Here is a 22501-nt window from a genome sequence, read left to right as displayed (position 1 = left end):
GCATACATTCCTCATAATTTTGCTTGTGTATCTAATATAAAAACAAGTGAATTGAGTATATTGTAATAATTAAATGTTAGGGGATAGAGCATAAATTACTTGCATTTAAAGCCTAGCTTTATTATGAATAAATGTCATTAGGGAAGTCAGTTTTCAATGTGACTCAGTTTCTTTGCCTGAGAAAATAAAATATAGTCTTGGACATTAGATAAGCTAAACAATTGATATATTCTGGGATACAAATTCAAAAGTAGATAACAGTTTTATCAGAGGACAGACCAGATCTAAGGACCCCAGTTCCTGCAGCTGTACTGGAGGCCAGGTTGGTTCTAAGAACCCCATGTTCTTAGTTGGCAAGCTGCCAACTAAATCAATTTAAGCCTGTACAATAACCCCATACTCTATCAAGCATTTTACCTAAACACAAAATTTACCTTCTTCTCAGCATCTCATGGATGCCTGTACAATAACGCCATACTCTATAGAGCATTTTACCTAAACACAAAATTTACCTTCTTCTCAGCATCTCATGGATACTTCTCCAAAATTGACCATATACTCAGATAAAAAACATACAAAAAAGAAAAAAATTCCCTGTATGTTATCAGACCATCATGGATAAAAGGTGAATTTCAACAACAAAACAACAGAAAGCCTACAAGCTTATAAAAACTAAATGACTGTCTATTGAGTTACCACTGATTAGAGAAATAAATAAAGAAATTAAAGGTTTCCTAGATTTCAATAAAAATGAATATGTAACATACCAAAACTCATAGGAAAAATATGAAGTTGGTGTTAAGAGGAAAGCTCTAAGCTCTAAATGCCTTCATGAAGAATATGGAGAGATCTCATAACAAAGACTTAACAACCCTCCTGAAAGAAAGTTCTAGAACAAGAAGAAGCAAACTCCAAGAGGAGTAAAGGGCAGGAAATAAACTGAATGCTTAAATCAATAAAATATAAAAAAGAGAACATTACAAAGAAACAAAAAGTTGGTTCTTCTGGAATATCAACAAAATAGATAAAACCTTATCCGAACTAACTAAAAGGTGGAGAGAGAATATCCAAATTAATAAAATAAAAAAGAAAAGGGGTACATAACAAGAGACTCTGAGGAAATCCAGAGAATAATTAGGTCATATTTCAAAGTCCTGTACTACACGCAATATTAGAAAATCTAAAACAAACAAACAAATTTCATGATAAATACTTGTCAAAGTTAAATATAGATCAGAAACAAAACAACTTAAAGAGACCTATAACGCCAAAGGGCATATGGTGTAGGAGTTCCATCCGTCTATGTGTTGCTTTCATTGGTTGAATAAAGAAACTGACTTGGCCTTTTGATAGAGCAGAACTTAGGTAGGCGGAGAAGACAGAATTGAATGCTGGAAGAAAGGGCAGAGTGAGAGAGCTGCCATGGAGCTGCTAGGTCAGACATGCTGAACATTTCCTGGTAAGTCACTACCTCGTGGTGACATACAGATTAATAGAAATGGGTTTCACCATGCACAAAACTCAAGTCCAAATGGATTAAAGACCTCAATATTAATCTGAACACACTGAGCTTGATAGAAGAGAAAGTGGGAAGTACTCTACAACAAATGGGCACAGGAGAACGTTTCCTACGCATAACCCCAGCTGCACAGACATTAAGGGCAACACTGAATAAATGGGACCTCCTGAAGCTGAGCAGCTTCTTTAAAGCAAAGGACATTGTCACTAAGACACAAAGGAAGCCTACTGACTGGAAAAAGATCTTCACCAACCCTGCAACTGAAAAAGGTCTGATCTCTAAAATATATAAGGAACTCAAGAGACTAGACTTTAAAATGCTAATTAACCCAATTAAAAAATGGGGCGCTGAAATGAACAGAGAATTCTCAACAGAAGAACTTCAAATGGCCAAAAGACACTTAAGGTCATGCTCAACCTCCCTAGCTATCAGGGAAATGCAAATCAAAACAACTTTGAGATATCATCTTACACCTGTCAGATTGGCTAAAATCCAAAACACCAATAATAACCTTTGCTGGAGAGGTTGTGGGGTAAGGGGTATACTCATCCATTGCTGGTGGGAATGCACACTTGTGCAACCACTTTGGAAAGCAGTGTGGCGGTTTCTCAGGAAATTCGGGATCAACCTACCCCAGGACTCAGAAATTCCACTATTGGGAATCTACCCAAGAGATGCCCAATCATACTACAAAAGCATTTGCTCAACTATGTTTATAGCAGCATTATTTGTAATAGCCAGATCCTGGAAACAACCTAGATGCCCTTCAGTGGAAGAATGGATGAAGAAAGTGTGGAATATATACATGCTAGAATACTACTCAGCGGTAAAAAACAATGACATCTTGAATTTTGCATGCAAATGGATGGAAATAGAAAACACTATTCTGAGTGAGGTAACCCAGACCCAAAAAGATGAACATGGGATGTACTTACTCATAATCGGTTTCTAGCCATAATTAAAGGACATCGAGCCTATAATTTGGGATCCTTGAGAAGATAATAAGAAGGTGAACCCCCCCGAAAAGATATAGTAATCCTCCTGGATATTGGAAGTAGACATGATAGCCAGGCAAAAATTCGGAACTTGAGGGTGGGGCGAGACGCGGCCAAGGGAAGATGGGGAGAGAAAAGTGTGAAGGGGAGAATGGGGGGAGGTTGGAGGAATGGGATGCTTGGGATACAGGAAGGGTGGATATGGGAGCAGGGAAGCATATATCTTAATTTAGGGAGCCATCTGAGAGTTGTCAAGAGACTTGACCCTAGAGGAGTTCCCAGGTTTCCAGGGAGATGCCCCCAGCTACTTCCTTGGGCAGCTGAGGAGAGGGAGCCGGAAAAGGCCAGTTCCTATAGCCATACTGATGATTTTCTTGCATATCACCATAGAACCTCCACCTGGCGATAGATGAAGAAAATGACTGAGCCCCACATTGGAGCACCGGACTGAGCTCCCAAGGTCCTGATGAGGAGCAGAAGGAGGGAGAACATGAGAAAGAAAGTCAGGACCGTGAGGGGTGCATTCACCCATGGAGACGGTGGGACAGAAGTAATGGGAGATCACCAACTCCAGTTGGATTGGGACTGATGGAACATGAGACCAAACCAGACTCTCTGAATGTGGCCAAAGGTGGAGGCTGACAGAGAAGCCAAGGACAAAGGCGCTGATCTTTGACTCTTCTGAACTGACAGGCTCTGTGGGAGCCTTCTCAGGTTGGTTGATCACCTTCCTGGACCTGGGGGGAGTTGGGAGGACCTTGGTCTTAACATAGAGTAGGGAACCCCGATGGCTCCTTGGCCTGAAAAGGGAGGGAGGTAGGGTATGGGGGGAGGGGAGGGGAGGGAAGGGGGAGGAAGAGGGGAGGAGATGGAAACTTTTTAAATAAAAAAAATTTTTAAAAATATGAGAAAGAAATTATTGAAATAACTCTTGAAAATATATAAATGTGTGTGTATATACAGTTAGAGATAAAAAAATTTTATAAAGTTTAAAATTAAAGACCTGAAAAAAAAAGTTAACCAGTAAGAGGCTAGAGCTAATGGCCCAGACAGTGTTTAAATAAATACAGTTTCTTTGTGATTATTTCAGGGGTTAAGCTAGCCTGGCAGCCAGCACAAAACAAAGGGACCTGCATTCCTACTACAGACATAGAAATGGTCATTAAAAGTTTATGCAACTTATAAGAGCTCAAAGTCAGCAGGTTTTAGCACATAATTCTAGAACACTTTCAAAGAAGAGCCATTATTAATACTCCTCAAGTTATTATACAAATAGTAACAGAAGAAAGTTTGCCAAATTCTTTCTTTGAGGTCACAGTCACTCTGACACCCAAACAATGCAAATTCAACAAAGAGAAAATTGCAGACTAATTACACACATTAACATTTATGCAAAATTATTAACAATACTGAAAAACAGAATTAAAAAAGCATTTAAAAAAAGATAATCCACCATGATCACTTAAGCTTTATCCCAGAGATGCAAAGATGGTTCAAAATGTGAAATTTTTCCTCTATATAAACAATTTGAATTAAAAACCCCACATGATCATCTCATTAGATGATGAAAAAGCCTTTGGGAAAATCCATCACCCCTTTATGATAAAAGTCTTGGAGAGATCAGAGGTACAATGGACATACCTAATTTTGATTAAAGAAACATAAAACAAGCCAATTTCTAACATTCAATTAAATGGAAAGAAACTCAAATCATTCCACTAAAATCAGAAACAAGACACTGTTGTACACTATCTACAAACTTATTCAATATAGTACTTGAGGTTCTAGCTAGAATAATAAGACATATAAAAGAAATTAAGGGAATACTAATCAGAAAGAAAGAAGTCAAAGTATTATTCTTCACAGATGACATGATAAAATATCTAAGAAACCTCAAAAAAATTCTATCAGGAAACTCCTATGGTTGATGCATACATTTAGTCAAGTGGTAGGATACAAAATTAACTCAAAAACATTGGTAGCCCTCCTATATAAAAATGTTAAATCAGCTGAGAAAGAAATCAAGGAAACATCATCTTTCACAATATCCTCAAATAATATAAAATAACTTAAAGTAACTCTAACCAAGTAAGTGAAAGACTTGTATAACAAGAATATCAAGTCTTTAAAAAAATAAATTTGAGAAGATATTAGAACATTGAAAAATCTCTCATTCTCAGAGACCAGTAGGTGAACAGTAAAAATGGCTATTTTACCAAAAACAATCTACAGATTCAGTGCAATCCTAAATATAATCCAAACATAGTTCTTCACATACCTTGAAAGAACAATGCTGAATTTCATACTGAAATCAAAACAAAACAAAAACCAGGGTAGCAAAACAATCCTGTATAATGGAAGAAATCCCAGAGGTATCACCATCCCTGATTTCAAGCTTTACAAAAGTACAATAGTAATAAAACCTGCATGGTATTGACATAAAAACAGGCAGGTGGATCAAATGAATTGAACTGAAGACACAGACATAAATTCGCACTCCTATGCATGCCTGATTTTCGACAAAGAAGCCAAAATTATACAATGGAAAAATAGCATCTTCAACAAATGTTGCTGGTATAACTGGATTTCAGGATACAAAAGAATGCAAATAAATTCATATCTGTCACCCTGCACAAATCTAAAGTGCAAGTGAATAAAAGACCTTAATGTAAATTTCAGATACACTGAACCCCATAGAAGAGAAAGTAGGAAATAGCATTGAATGCAGTGGCACAGGAGATAACATCCTAAACAGGACACTAATAGTGCTTATAGTAAGATCAATACTAAGGGACCTCATGAAACTAAATAGTTTCTGTAAAGCACAGGACACTGTCAAAAGGACAAAATGGAACATACAGGATGAGAAAATATTTTCACAAACTCAACATCTAACAGGGGGCTGATTTCATATATATATATATATATATATATATATATATATATATATACATACATATAAAACCCAGGAATGTAGACATTCACAAATGAAATAACCTAATTAAAATACTTGGTACAGATTTAAACAAAGAATTCTCAAACAAGGAATCTCAACTGGCCAAGAAATATTTCAAGAAATGATGTTTGACATATTTAGCCATCAGGGAAATGCAAATCAAAATGCTTTTGTGATTCCATCTTATACCTGTCAGAAAAGCTAAGACCAGAAACTCAAGTTATATAGCTCCTGCTAGTGCATATGTGGAGCAAGAGGAACACTCCTCCATTGCTCATGGGAGTGCAAACTTATACAGACACTTTGGAAATTAAAACAGTGGTTTCTCAGAAAACTGGGAATTAATCTGTCACAAGACCCAGCTATGCAATTCTTGGGCATATATGTAAAAGATGTTCGATGATACTAAAAGGAAACTTGCTCAACTATGTTCACAGCAGTTATTTGTAGCAGCCAGAAACTGGAAACAACTTAGATGTTCCTTGACAAAGGAATGGATAAAGAAAATGTACGTTTACACAATGGAGTATTATTCAGCTGTTAAAAACAAAGACATCATGAAATTTGAATTCAAATGTGTGGACTTAGAAAAAAATCATGTTGAATGAGGTACCCAATCCCAAAAATACAAACATGGTATGTACTCATTCATAAGTGGATAGTAGTTATAAAATAAAGGATGACTATGCTTTTATTCAGACCTAGAAAAACTAGATAACAAGGAAGGCCCAAAGAGGGATATATGCTTTTCCCTGGGAAGGGGAAATCGAAGAGGTATAATGAGTGGACAGGAAGCAGATTGGGATGGTAACATGAGTAATCAGGTTACAGTGGTAAAGAGGGAATGTACTAAAGGAGACTACTGGAAAGTGGGGTCATTTGGGGGTCAGATAAAAACCAGGCACAAGGGAATCCCTCAGTAATTTACAAGGATTACCCTAGATAAGACTACTAACAATAGTGGATATATAGCCTGAAGTTGGCCATCTCATGTGACCTGGCAAGATTTCAAGTGGAGGTAGGAGGAAACAAATCCAACCATATAACTTCTATCCTATCCTCCCTATGGTATATGCTGAGGTAAAGGTGACCTAGAGATTAAGGGAGTGGCCAACCCATGACTGGTCTAGCCTAAAAACCATACCAGGATAGTAAGCCCATCCCTGATACTGCATGGATCACTTAGGAGCCGTAGGCTGGATGACACAGTCCTGTGATAGAACAAAATATGACTGGCCAAAATATATCAATGTAATGATGCCTAATGATATTCTGATATACTCATATTGGTTCCTATCCCAATTGTCATCAGAGAGGTTTATCCAGCAATTGATGAAAACAGATGCAGACCAAACATTATGGAAAGCTCAAGGGATCCTGCAGAAGAGGGGGGACAAAGGATTGTAGGAGCCAGAGCAGTCAAGAATACTACAAGAAAAAAAAAACAGAATAAACTAATCTGGGGTCATGGGGGTTTATAGGACTGAATTGATGACTGGAGAGCCTGCATGGGAAAAAGAGAGCTAGGCCCTTGGCATATATGTGACAGTTGTGGGATGCTTAACAGTGGGGAACAAGGGTTGTCTCTGATACTGTCATTTGGGATCCTACTCCTCATACTGAGTTGCCATGTCCAGCCTTTAATACATAGGGAGGTATTCAGTCTTACTGCAACTTGATGTACCATATTTTGTTGATATCCATGTGAGGTGTTCCCTTTCCTGGACAGAAATGTAGGAGTGGGTTACTGGCTGGGAACGGATGGGGATGAGGAAAGGACTTGAGGGGGATGTAGGAGGGGGAACTGCAGCTGTAATATAAAATAAATGAATAAATAAGTAAATAAATTAAAATATAAGCTATAGAATTAGAACAATTTCAGGTTGTTAGCAGGTTTTCTGCTTAACTATGATTAATTCATTACTTTGTCCCACCATAGATTTTTAATGAATTGTGTATAATATAATAACAGTTCTTTTTAAAGGTCAGGTGATTAAATCAATACATTTTCATTCAAACTAAATATGTATTTCTAAATTTGTAATACTTTGACATCACCATCCATATGCTTACTTAATCATTGAATAAACTAGTTATTTATGCCTTTGCTCACACATAGTAAGTAAAGGCAATATATCTCTGTAACTCCTATCTTTTTTCATTTTAACTGACCACCCTATGAGAAAAATGGTAAGTAGAGAGAAAAGATGAAAATGGAAAACCCCAATCAAAATATCATGAACAGGAACTACATGCCAGTTTCAATGTTTTTTTCCCATGTCTGTGATAAATATTTCTTATTAAGAAGCTGGTAGCACTACAGGATACTCATTTCCCTCACAAATGAGGAAAATTAATCTCAGGTCACTGATAGAATTATTATCATTGAGATTTAACGGGGAAGAATGAAACGCCAGCACAATTTATCAAATTGTTTATATCAAAGAAGAGTTTGCCACAAATTCTATTTGCCTGTTAAAACAGTATTTTTAAAAAGGAGCATATGAATTTGGGGAGGAAATATGAGAAGGGTTAGAGGAAGAAGACAATGGAGAGATAATCAGAGGAATAGGAAGAGTGAAAATTATATAACTTTACTTAAGAGAAAATCATTAATAAAAATAAATGTAAGGATTGAGTGAATACTGAAAATGAAACTTTTCATATACACAATCCAGGGAAAGAGCTACCTTAACTGAATTAGTAAATTTAAGCCCCATTCTGTAAATCTTAACCTAACAAACACTAAATCCTCAGCTATAGCAAAGGTACAAGGTCAATATAAATGGACATAAAGAGATCTGGGTGGGAAACCTTCTTTCAAAACCAATTTACAAACTAGAGAAAATTATAGAACAAGTCAGTACTTACTGTCAAACTCTCAGAGGACTTATAAAGATAAATGAGGATAATTATTCAAAAATGAGCAGTCAGGGTCACATAAATATATTGATGTACTGATAAGTGTTTAAGAAATATTATATTGAACAAATCAAATTTCAATATAGGAATGAGACTTTAATTTTTATATTTACTGGATCCAAATGCTTTTTTTAATGGTGTTGATCTAACCAGATCAACAGGTTAAAAATGGCAGGTATAAAATGCAATAGATCCATATCTATCACTGTAAACAAACTCAAGTTCAAGTGACTCAAAGACCTCAATCCAGACTCAAAGACATAAATCCAGACTCAAAGACATAAATCCAGATAAACTGAACCTGATAGAAGAGAAAGTGAGAAACATCCTTGAGCACATGGGTACAGGAAATAACTTTCTGAATTGATCATCAATAGTTCAGGTATTAAGATCAACAATAATTCAGTATGACTACTTTGAAGTGGAAAACATTTCTATTTGGAAAACTTCTGAACAAATCTACCTCAAGACCCAGCTATATCATTCGTGTACATATATCTAAAGGATATTCTATCCTACCAAAAGAACACTTGCTTAACCATGTTGATAGGAGCTTTATTTCTATAAACCAGAAACTGGAAGCAACCTAGATTTTCCTCAACCTCAACCAAAGAATAGATAAAGAAAATGTGGTACATTTACACAATAAAGAATTACTCTGCTATAAAAAACAATAACATCATCATGGAATTTGCTGAAAATGTATGGAACTAGAAAAATTATGCTACTGAGGTAACCCAAACACACATACACAAGAGTTTCCACTCACTTATAAGTGGATATTCATTATAATGTAAGATGTAATAATCATACTACAACCCACAGATCAGAGAGAATAAGTAACAAGGAGAGTTCAATTGGGGGGACACATGGACCTCCCTGTTAAGGGGAAATTGATTAGATTTTGTAGGTGGACTGGTGGTAGGTGGAGATAGAAACAAGAGGGAACATGTTGGGAGGGGACATTGGGAGAGAGTAATAGGAAAGATTAATGTAATTGGAGGGTGTTTCAGGGTAAGGTAGAAACCCAGTGTATTAGAAACTCCCAGAAATCTATGAGGCAATGGGGGGATATAATGCCTGAAACAGCTATATTCTCTAACTAGGCAGGGCTTCCAGTGGAGGGATTTCGATGCCAACCCAGGTACAATAACTTCAACTTTCAATTTGTCCTGCTTTCAAGATGTGCTGGGGTAAAAGTGGTACAGAGGTTTTGGGAGTGGCCAACCAATGACTGATCCAGTTTGAGAACCATGCCACTAGAAGCCCAGATCTGATACTGTTTGAAGGGCCAGGAAACAGGCTGGATAGTCTAGAGACATAGGATACATGCAAACATATCTGAAAAAAATATCGATGAAATGATTGCAAAGAGGGGAAAAATGATTGCAAGAGCCAAAAACATCAAGGACACCAGAAAAGCACAGCTATAGAATAAACTAATCAGGTCTCATAGAGGTTCACAGAGACTAAAGCAACAAGCAGTGTGCCTATATGTGTCTGGCTTAGGTCCTCTATATGTATGTTATGGTTCTGCTGCTTGTTGTTCCTGTGGGTCACTTAACAGGCAGGGGAGAGTCTGTTTCTGGCAATTTGCTAGCTTTGGAGACCCTTAGTCCTCCGACTGAGATGCCTTGTTTAGCTTTAATGCGAGGGGATGTTCCTAGGCTTATTACAACATGATATGCCAAGTTTTGTTGATATTCCTGGGAGGTCAGCCCTTTTCTGGAGGAAAATGGAGGAGGAGTGGATATGGGGCAGAGAGAGGAGGTTTGGTAGAGGGGCTGAGAGGAGAAGAGAGAGTGGAAACTGTGGTCAGATGTAATATATGAAAGAAGACTAAAAATGCTAAACATCTGAAATAACCCAAATAAGGACTACAGTGCCATAATTTAGTGGTACCTGAGAAAATATTCTCACATGACAGTTTTAATTGGTTTGAAAATGTTAAAACAGAATCTGGAGCACAAATTCGGTAATATTTGAAAAGTATATTAATATGTTTAGGCAGAGTTTAAAAATACAAAATTGCTAAACTTTTCATTGTGGAGTAGATTCAATCAGTTTTTGTGTGTATCTTCCAAGGATATTTACACCTTAAAATGGAAGTTGTGTCTGAGTAAAGAGTGCTGAATGAAGTTTCTGGAATAAATTCTGGTGGTAAACAAAAACAAAGGAAGGAAAACGTATCTCCTTAGAAAATTATTGGACATCAATTATTGTGCAACAATAAAATTGTAAATGCAATTGTTGATAGCCTGATGGTCAAAAAACATACCATTTCTTAAATGATAACCAAGCTAAAATCCAGTTGACTCATAGAGGTTAAGAACAGAGGAAGGTACTAGGGTACATTAAAATCCCTGTGGGGGGGGAAGAGAATAAATTTTGTAGGTGGAATAAAGGAGGGGTGAGGGGAGAACAGAAAGATGAGGTATGAATGGGGAGGGAGGGGAAATGATATTGGGGGAGTGAATGAAGGGAGACACAACTAAAATTGAAGAACATTTGGTATGAAAACCTAGTACAATAGAAACTTCTTATAATATATGAAAACAATCCTAATAAAGTTTTAACAGTGAGGGAGATGGAACCCCTACTGGCCTTCTCTTTTTACTAGAAAAGCTTCCCGTGTCTGAACTGGATTTGATCAAAATTGAATTGCTGAATAGAAGGGTTCCACAGAAATCCCATAACAACTCTTCCTGTTGCCAAGACAATAAGTTTCTTTCCACAAAATAACACCAAGGCCATATTACTGAAGGCAATACCCACACAACTCATTGAACATGTAGAGGGTGATCTTGTACCTACATAGAATCTTCACCTCCATGTTTTAATGTTTACAACAAGGAAGGGTACTCTGCAGAGTACAAAAAATAGGTAAAACTCAAACTAATCACAAAACCTCTGATCAACAATCTGTTCTTCCTGCAACATATTCTAGGGCAATGGTGGCACAAACCATGGGAAAGTAACCCATCACTGTCTAGCTCTACTTAATACTAACTTCATGAGATAGAACCCATATATGACACTGCTTAGGTCTCCAAGAACCAGAGTCTAGATACCCCAGAGCCCTAGGGTAAAGCCAAATACTATTGGACCTTTAAAAAAAGTAACAATAAAATAAGTTCTAATAGCAGTGTACTTTACTTAAAGATTGATGCCTTATTCAGCCATCGTCAAAGAGGCTTCCTCTTTCAGCAGGGGATAAAAATGTAGAGACACACATAAGAATAATATGCAGAAAGAGACAGAGACTTTAAAACACAAAATTCTAAATGGGGTATTTCCATCAAATACCCTGATAGTTCAGGAATTCCATGAAAGAGTAGACAGAATGAATAGGGGAGACAGAAGGGAAGGCATATACCAGGAGAATATTATCTTCTAAAACAATGAAATGTGATATGAACTTGAGGAGAATGAAACAGCATTATGGAGCTTACACAGGTTTGTAGCAGGTCCTAGGCACATATGTTAAAGTTTTTGTTTAGTAATTTTATGGTATACATGAGTGTATAACTGAGTGGACCTCTGATTCTTATACCTTCTGCTGGGACTCTGTTACTTCTCCATTGGCTTGTTCTATCCAAATTCAATATGATGATTTTCATTTTATCTCATTATATTTTAATTTGTTATATGTTTTGTTATCTTATAGCATTATGTTATCTTTCTAATGAGAGACAAAAAGAGAATAGATTGGAATGGTACAGGAGGTATGGAGGAACTTGGAGTAGTAACGGGATGTGAAACTGTATTCAGATTGTATTGTATGAGAAAAGAGTCTATGTTTAATAAAAGGGTAAAACATATCATTTCTTAAATAAAATATTATTCCTTTTTTCTTTTCACATAAATGTGTGAAATATATACTGAATATGAGAAGGATTTCAGAACAGTAGCTTGAATCCGCATGTATAAATTCACATACATTTATGTTTCCAGATCATTTAGCCTTAGAATACCTCAGAAAATGCAATTTTTGTAGGAATGGTAGAATACCAATTGATCTAGACTTGAATTTAATGTACCAGAGGTAATTTATGAAGGAACCATCCATGAGAAGGTTTGTATTTCAAGAAATTAAGTTCATTGGTTTTCTCTCAGATCCAGACTTTTCCCTCAGTTTGAGGCCTTCTATAAATAACACATGCTTTTCTAGTTTAGCAAATATTTATTAGCATTGGTTCCAGTTAATATTTAAAATGAATTAATGAGGGACATATCTGCATTGTGGGAAAATAGAACTAGAAACTACTAAGGAAGCCCTCAGTAACTACTCTTCCTTACACTATGTGGATAATTAAAAAACAAAAAATGAGTTTTTGTCATAATAGATATTATATGGAAAGTAATTTGAACCTTAATATATTGAAATGTACTTTCAAAAAGGCCCAAAGGAGGTAACTGAACAGTTGACACACTGTATTTCGGCTTGTTTCTGAATGGGTTTCAGACTATCTCACTTTAAACTTAAGTGGCATATTAATTGTTTTTTTTCTTTGTGCTGTAACTAAATATCTGACAGAAGTTAGTCAAGGAAAGAAACATTATTATGGTTTAGAGATTTTAAAGCTATAATGTATTGTGTCAAAAAAGGTGTTCTCGGTAGTTTCATGCCACCTTGATATTTTGAGCTGTATATTTTTCTCCTCTCTTCTACCTTCTTATTCTGTACCCTCCTACAAACTCCCATGGTATCCATGCTCCCAATTTACTCAGGAAATCTTGAGTTTTTCTACTTCCCATGTACATTAGATCCATGTATGTCTCTCTTGGGATCCTCTTTGTTGTCTAGGCTCTCTGGGATTGTGAATTATAGACTGCTTTTTTTTGGCTTTATGTATAAAAGCCACTTATGATTGAGTACATATGATATTTATCTTTCTGGGTCTAGGTTACCTCACTCAGTATTTTTTTTTAGATCTATCCATTTGCCTGCAAACTTCAAGATGTCATTATTCTTTTCTTCTATATAGTACTCCATTGGGTACCACATTTCCTTTATCCATTCTTAAGTCAAGGGGTATTTAGGTTGTTTGAAGGTTCTGGCTATGAAAAACAATGTTGCTATGAACATAAATGAGCACATGTCCTTGTGGTACAATTGAACATCTTTTGGGTATATACACAAAAGTGGTATTGCTGGGTCTTGAGGAAGGTTGATTCCTAATTTTAAGAGAAATCATTCATACTTAATCGAAGGCAGCTGTACAGTTAGCACTAGCACCAGCAATGGAGGAGCATACCCTTTACTGCACATCCTCTTCAGCATAAATTGTCATCAGTGTTTTTGATATTGGCCATTCTTACAGGTGTAAGATGGAATCTCAGAATTGTTTTGATTTGTATTTCTCTGATGAATAAGGATGTTAACCATTTCTTTAAGTGTCTTTCAACCATTTTAAAGTCCCTTGTTGAGAGATCTCTGTTTAGTTCTATACCCCATTTTTTTTATTGGATTTATTTGTTGTTTTTCTTTTGATGACCAATTTCTTGAGTTCTTTGTAGATATTGGAGATTATCCCTCTGTCCAATGTTGGGTTGGTGAAGATCTTTTCCCATTCTGCAGTCTGTTGTTTTTCCTTTTTGACCATCATGTCCTTTCCTTTACAGAAGCTTCTCAGTTTCATGAAGTACCATTTATTAGTTGTTTCTCTCAGTGTCTGTGCTACTGGGGTTATATTTATGAAGTGGTCTCCTGTGCCAATGTGTTCAAGTGTACTTCCCACTTTCTCTTCTCTGAGATCCAGTGTGTTTGGATTTATGTTGAGGTCTTTGATCAATTCTGGCTTGAGATTTTTGCATGGTGATAGATATGAACTTATTTTCATTCTTCTACATGTTGACATCTAGTTATGCAAGCACCATTTGTTGAATATGCTTTCTTTTTTACATCTGATATTTTCTGCTTGTTTCTCAAAAATCAGGTGTTCTTAGGTGTGTGGATTGATAACTGGGTATTTGGTTTGGTTTCATTGATCCTCCTGTCAGTTTTTATTCTAATACCAGGCTGTTTTTAGTACTGTAGCACTGTAGTGGATTTCAAAGACATGGATTTTGATGCCTCCAGAAGTTCCTTCATTGTACAGGATTATTTTATCTATCCTGGGTTTTTTGCTTTTCTATATGAAGCTGAGTATTGTTCTTTTGAGGTCTGTGAAGAGTTTTACAGGGATTTTGATGAATATTGCACTGTATTAACAGATTGCTTTTAGTAAGCTTGCCATTTTTATTGTTAATTCTACTTGCCCAAGAGAATGGGAGATCTTTCTATTTTCTCGTGTCTTCTTCAGTTTCTTTCTTTAAATATTTAATGTTCTTGTCATACAGCTCTTCCATTTGTTTGGTTAGTGTTACTCCAAAATACTTTCTGTTATTTGTGGCTATTATGAAGGGTAATGTTTCTCTGATTTCTTTCTCAGCGAATTTATCATCTGTGTAAAGGAGGAAAACAGATTTTTTGAGTTAATCTTGTATTCTGCTACAGTACTGAAGGTGTTTATGAATTGCAGAAGTTCCTTGGTAGAATTTTTGGGGTCACTTATGTAAAGTATTATATCATCATCAAATAGTCAGATTAACTTCTTTTATAATTTGTATTCTCTTTATCTCATCTTATTGTCTTATTGCTCTAGCTATATATTGAATAGATATGCAGAGAGTAGACAACTTTGTCTTGTTCCTGATTTTAGTGGGATCCTTTGAGTTTCTCTCCATTCAGTTTGATGTTAGCTGTTAGCTCATAGTGTATTGCTTTTATTATGTTTAGGTATGTTCCTTGTATCCTTGCTCTTTCTAAGACCTTAATAATGAAGGGGTGTTGGATTTTGTTGAAGACTTTTTCATCGTCTAATGAGATGAACATGTTTGTTTTGATTTATCAGTTTGTTTATATGGTGGATTACATTGACAGACTTTTGTATGTTGAACCATCCCTGCATCTCTGGGATGAAGCCAACTTGACCATGATGGACTATTTTTCTAATATGTTCTCGGATTTTGTTTGTCAGTATTTTATTGAGTATTTTTGCATCATTGTTCATGCAGGAGAATGTTCTTTAATTCACTTTATTAGTAATGCTTTTGTGTTGTTTGGGCATTGAATAATAGTATTCTCGTAAGAAGAGTTTGGCAATTTTCCTTCTGTTTCTATTGTATAGAATTCTGTACTGAAATATATGTCCCTGAGCTTTTTTTGGTTAGAAGACTTTTGATGACAGCTTCTATTTCTTTAGCAGTTATAGTTCTATTTAATTTGTTTATCTGGTCTTGATGTAATTTTGATAAGTAACAACTATCAAGAAAATTATCCATTTGCTTTATGTTTTCCAAATTTGTGGAGTACAGATTTTTGAAATATGACCCAATGAGTCTTTGGATTTCCTCCATGTCTGTTGTCATATCCCACTTTTCATTTCTGATTTTGTTAACTTTTATATTCTCTCTTTGTCTTTTGGGTAGTTTGGATAAAGCTTTGTCTATTTTGTTGGTTTTCCCAAATAACCAACTCTTTGTCTTATTGATTCTTTATATTGTTTTCTTTGTTTCTATTTTGTTTATTTCAGATCTCAGTATGATTATTTTCTGCCATTGTCCTTCTGGGTGAATTTTTTATTTTTCCAGAGTTTTCAGGTGTTCTGTTAACTCACTAGTGTGGGATTTTCCCAGCATCTTTGTATAGGCATTTAGTGATATGAACACTCCTCTTAACACTGCTTTGTTTGTGTCCCATAAATTTAGGTATGTTATGTGCTTATTTTCATTGCATTTTGGGAAGTCTTTGATTTTTTTCCTTTATTTCTTCCTTGACTTATTGATGATTCAAGAGAGCATTGTTTAATTTCCATGAGTTTATGAGCTTTATGAAATTAGTGCTGTTGTTGATTTCTAATTTCAAGCCCTGGTGATGTGATAAGATACATGGTTTTTTTTTTCCAATTTTTATTGTATCTGTATAGGTTTGATTTGTTACCCCATGTGTGGTCAATTTTTGAGAAGGCTCCATGAGGTGTTGAAAAGAAGATATATTCTTTTATGTTTGGATGGAATGTTCTATAGATGTGTGTTAAAACCATTTGATTCATAACATCTGTTAGTTCCCTGATTTTTCTGCTAATTTTTTGTCTGATAGACCTGTCCAGTGGTGAGAGTGGGGTGTTGAAATCTCCCACTATTAGTGTGTGGCATTTAATGTGTGATTTAAGCTTTAGTAGTGTTTATTTTATAAACAAGAGTACTCTTGTATTTGGGGCATAGATATTCAGTATTGAAATTTCTTCTTGATTGTTTTGTCCTGTGACTAATATAAAATATCCTTCTTTCTCTCTTTTGGTTGATTTTATTTTGAAGTTTACTTTGTTAGATATTAGGGTAGCTATACCAGCTTATTTCTCATGTCAATTTGATTGGAAAATTTTTCCCTAACCCTTTACTCTGGGGTGATGCCTGTATTTTAGCTTGAGGTGTGTTTCTCCTATGCTGCACAAAGATAGATTCTGTTTTCCTATCCAATCTGTTAACCTGTTTTTTTTGAGTCCATTTATATTAAGGGATATTAATTATCAGTGATTGCTAGTTCCTGTTATTTTAGCTTTTGTTGTTGATGATGTTATAATGTGTATTTTTCTCTTCTTTGGGAGTTGCTGCTGTGAGATTATGTATTGCCTGTGTTTTTGTGGATGTAGCTAGCATACGTGGGTTGGAGTTTTCTAGTACTTTGTGTATGGCTGAGTTTGTATCTAAGAATTGTTTAAATCTGGATCTGTCATGGAATATTTTGTTTTGTCTGTCTATAGTGATTGAAAGTTTTGCTATGTCTAGGAGTCTGGGCTGGCATCACTGGTCACTTAATATATGCATAACACTTGAGCAGGACCTTCTGAATTTCATTGTCTCTATTGAGAAGTCAGGTGTAATTCTGATAGGTATGCTTTTATATGTTACTTGGCCTTATTTTTGTCACTTTTAATATTTTTTTCTTTATTCTGTATGTTTTATTATTTGGCAAGGGGACTTTTTATTCATTCCACTCTTCTTGGTTTTCCTTAAGCTTCTTTTATCTTCATATACATGTCTTTATTTTTGGAATTTTTTTCTATGAATTTGTTGAAGACATTTTCTATGTTATTGATTTATACTTCTCCTCCTTCTTCTGTACCTATTATTCTTATGTTTGGTCTTCACATGGTGTTCCATATTTCCTTGATATTTTGTATTAAGCTTTTGTTAGATTTAATGTTTTCTTTGACTGACAAGTCTATTTCTTCTATTTTACATTCAATGCTTGAGATCTTGAGGTTCTTCCATCTCTTATATCTGCTGCTTATGTCTGCATTTGTGGTTCTTTATTGTTGTCTCATAATTTTCTATAATTCCCTTAGTTTGTGTTTCTTTATTTTTTCTATTTCAATTTTCAAGTCTTAAATAATTTCTTTCACCTGTTTATTTATTTTTTTGTTTTCATTAATGGATTTGTTGATTTCTTCCATTATTTTGTTTGCCTTTTCTTCCATTTTTTTAAGAAAAATTTGTATTTCCTCGTTAAGGGCCTCAAACATTCTCTTAAAGTTTCTTTATACGTGATTTTCTTCTGTTTTATCTATATTTAGATGTTCAAGTCTTGCTGTTGTAGGACCACTAGTTTTTGTTGGTATCATGTTGCTCTTGTGGTGTTGATTGTGTTCTTACCTTATTTACCCATCTTTTCCTATGATTGGTATAGTTGGTGCTGTGTCTCTGCTGATCAATCTTCCAGGTGCCAGTGGATCCAAGGCTTAGATGGTCATTCCTCATGGGTGCCATCAGGACCATGGTTCTAGTTACCCCAGAGATTACTTGGTGGTTCTGGAGGACATTCAGCATTCCCAGAGTTTGCTCTGCAATCCCAGGCATTATTTGGCCCTGCTCCTATGGAGTTTGCTTCCTTGGGGCTGCTGCCTCTGAGAATATTACCTTGGGCCTGCTCTGGCAGTGTTCGCTGGCTTGGGCATGCTCCCTTAGAGGTCAGCTATTTGTGCCCCATCCTGCAGAGGTCTCTATCTTGGGTCCGTTTCCTCAGGGTTGACTACCTTGTACTAGATTCTGTGGAGGTCATTGCCTCAGGCCTGCTCCTGCTGAGGTTGCTGGCTGAGGACTGCTCCCCCAGACGTCTCTAACTTGGGCCTGCTCCCACAGAGGTCCCTGGTTCCAGCCCGGTCCCCAAAAGGTATCTAGCTCAGGCCTGCTCACTTAGATGTCTCTGATTTGTGCCTGGTCCTTCTCCCTCAGCAGTCACTCCTTTGTACCTGCTCCTGTGGAGGTCATTGCTTTGGTCGTGCTCTTGTGGAGGTGACTAACTCAGGCCTGGTCCTATAGAGGTTACTGCCTCAGGCCTGCTCCAACAGAAGTCACTTCCTGGAGTGTTCTCTGGCTGAGTTTGCTGGCTCAGGCCTGCTCTAGTGGACTACATTGGCTTAGAACATGCATTTATGGGTACTTATTCAGAAATATTTATATATTCATGTAAAAATATAAGTATCTCCTTAATATAATTTCTAATATAAAGTTGAATTATAGTGCTGAGAAAATAAATGAAACCATAAAATTATTATTGTTGCAATGTGATTAAAATTATTTAGTATATTATAAATTTAGCAACAACAAAAAGTTTACTTGATTTAGAATCTGAAGATATTATGAAGACTAGCCTTTGTCTTAGAACACTAAGTAAAGCTTTTGTCTGCAAGGTCCCTGGCCAGCATGGGGCCCTGATCCTGTACCAGAAGATCCATCGGAGGAGTGAGTATGTTCCTGTCCCGTGGCAGAACCCCGAAAAAGAAGCACAGACATTCCTCAATCCCCTAATCTTTCTGGTCATTCTACATTGGCTTCTTTCCCTGGTTACTGCCTCTCTCGTCCTATCCCATTCCAGCTTGCACCCAGGCATCCTTTCCCTTCTTTGGGGTCATAAGACCACCCAGCAGAGCCTGTTTTGCTGCTGGGACAAGGTGGTGAGAGCAACCAGAAGGGAGTTCCTTTGTTTCAATAAGCCTGCTGGCAGCAAGCCAGACCTTTTGTCTGCGAAGTCCCTGGCCAGCAAGGTGCCCTGATCCTGTAGCAGAAGATCCATCTGAGAGATTTGAAGGAAGAAATGGACAGGAGCCAATGCAAGAATTCCTCCAACAATCTGAAAAACATGATAACACCAGAACCTAGAGTACATACAACAGAAAGACTTGAACAACCTAATCCAGAAGAAGTAGAAAAAAATGGACATTATGAAAGCTATAGAGTCCCTTAAACAGGATGTGAAAAACTCCCTTAAAGAAATGGATGAGAAGAATAACAAAAAGATTGAAGAAATGAATAAATCTGTAAAAGATTCCCTAGGAAACCAAGAGAAAACAATCAAACAGATAATGGAAACAGTTCAAGACTTGAAAACTGAAATGGAAGCAATGAAGAAAACACAAACCAAAGGCTGGCTGGATATGGAAAATCTAGGTAAACAAACCGAGATGACAGAGACAAGAGATAGAAGAAAGAATCTCAGATGCTGAAGACACCATAGAGAAAATAAATGCACTGATCAAAAAAAAAAAGGGAAATCCAACAAATTCTCATCACAAAACGTCCAGGAAATCTGGAACACAATAAGAAGACCAAACTAAAAAATAATAGAGACAGAAGAAGGAGAAGAATTACAGCTCAAAGGCCCAGAAAAGATATTCAACAAAAGTATAGAAGAAAACTTTCCCAAACTAAAGAAAGATATTCCTATGAAGGTTCAAGAAGCATACAGAACACCAAATAGATTGGATCAAATAAAAATACCCTCACCATATAATAATCAAAACACAAAACATACAGAATAAAGAAAGAATATTAAGAGCTGCAAAGGAAAATGGTCAAGTAACTTATAAAGATAAGCCATTCAGACTTACACCTGGCTTCTCTATGGAATCTATGAAAACCAGAAGGTCCTGGATAGATGTAATGCAGAAACTAAGAGACCATGGATGCAAGCACAGACTACTATACTCAGCCACGCTTTCATTCACCATCAACGGAGAAAACAAATTATTCCAGGATAAAAACAAATTTAAACCATATATAGCCACAAATAAAGCCTTACAGAAAGTAATAGAAGGAAAATCACAACCCAAAAAATCCAACAATGCCCACAATAACTCAGACATCTAGCAACCCTTCACCAGCACAACTCAAATAAGGGAAAAACATAAACTTTACCACCAAAAAAGAAACAAACACTGGTCATTAATATCATTTAATATCAAGGGACACAATTCACCTATAAAAAGGCACAGGCTAAGAGATTGGATACAAAAACAGGATCCAACATTCTGCTGTTTACAAAAAACACACCTCTACCACAAAGACTGACATCTACTCAGAGTAAAGGGTTGGGAAAAGGTTTATCAAGCAAATGGACCTAAGAAACAAGCCGGTGTGGCCATACGAATTTCTAACAAAATTGACTTCAAACTAAAATCAATCAGAAGAGATGGAGATGGACACTTTATACTCATAACAGGAACTATCCATCAAAATGAAGTCTCAATCCTGAATATCTAGGCCCCTAATATAAAAGCACCCATTTATGTGAAAGAAACATTACTAGAACTCAAGGCAGCCATCAAACCATACACACTAATAGTCAGAGACTTCAACACTCCTCTCTCACCAATGGACAGGTCAGTCAGACAGAAACCTAACAGAGAATTAAGAGACTTAATGGAGGTAATGAACCAAATGGACTTAACAGACATCTATAGAACATTCCACCCAAATAGGAAAGAATATACCTTCTTCTTTGCAGCTCATGGAACCTTTTCGAAAATTGACCACATACTCTGTGACAAAGCAAACTTGCACATTTACAAAAAAATATTAGTAACCACCTGTGTCTTATTGGATCGTCATGGAATAAAGTTAGAATTTAACAATAATTCTACACCCAGAAAGCCTACAAACTGATGGAGCTGAACAGTTAACTACTGAACCACCCCTGGACCCAGGAAGAAATGAGAAAGAAATTAAAGTCTTTATTGTATTCAATGAAAATAAAGACACAACATACCAAATTCTATGGTATGCTATGAAAGCAGTGCTAAGAGGAATGTTTATAGCTCTAAGTGCCCACATTAAAAAAACAGAGAAAGCTCACATTAGAGACTTAACAGCACAGCTGAAAGTTATAGAAAAAAAAAGAAGCAGACTCACCAGGAGGAGTAGAAGACTGGAAATAATCAAACTGAGGGCTGAAGTCAACAAAATAGAAACACAGAAAACAATCCAAAGAATCAATGAAACAAAGAGCTGGTTCTTTGAGAAAGTCAACAAGATTGACAAAACTTATCCAAACCAATCAAAAGGCAGAGAGAGAACATACAAATTAACAAGATCAGAAATGAAAAGGTGGACATAATAACAGACACTGAGGAAAGTCAGAGAATCATTAGGTCTTCCTACAAAAGCTTATATGCCACAAAGTTGGAAAATGTAAAAGAAATGGACTTTTTAGATAAGTACCTTTTACCAAAATTAAATCAGCACCAGGTGAACAATTTAAAAAAACCTATAAGTCGTGAGGAAATAGAAACTGTCATAAATCCTCCAAACCAAAAAAAAAGCCCAGGACCAGATGATTTTAATGCAACATTTTATCAGAACTTCCAAGAAGAGCTGATATCAATACTCCTTAATGTGTTTCACATAATAGAATCAGAAGTCATTGCCAAACTCTGTTTATGAAGTTACAGTCACCCTGATTCCAAACCCACTCAAAGACCCAACCAAGAAAGAGAATTACAGGCCAATCTCACTCATGAACATTGATGCAGAAATTATCAATAAAATTCTGGCAAATGGAATGCAAGAATACATTTAAACAATTATCCATTACAATCAAGTAGGCTTCATCCCAGAGACGCAGGGCTGGTTCAACATATGAAAATCTATCAATGTAATCCATCATATAAATAAACTGATAGAAAAAAAACATATGATCATTTAATTAGAAGAGGAAAAATGATTTGACAAAATTCAACACCTCTTTATGATAAAGGTTATGGAGAGCTTAGCCATAAAAGGATCATA

This window comes from Arvicola amphibius, chromosome X (genome assembly GCF_903992535.2).
Source record: "Arvicola amphibius chromosome X, mArvAmp1.2, whole genome shotgun sequence".
Taxonomy (NCBI): Eukaryota; Metazoa; Chordata; class Mammalia; order Rodentia; family Cricetidae; genus Arvicola; species Arvicola amphibius.
Note: the sequence above shows the minus strand (reverse complement) of the source record.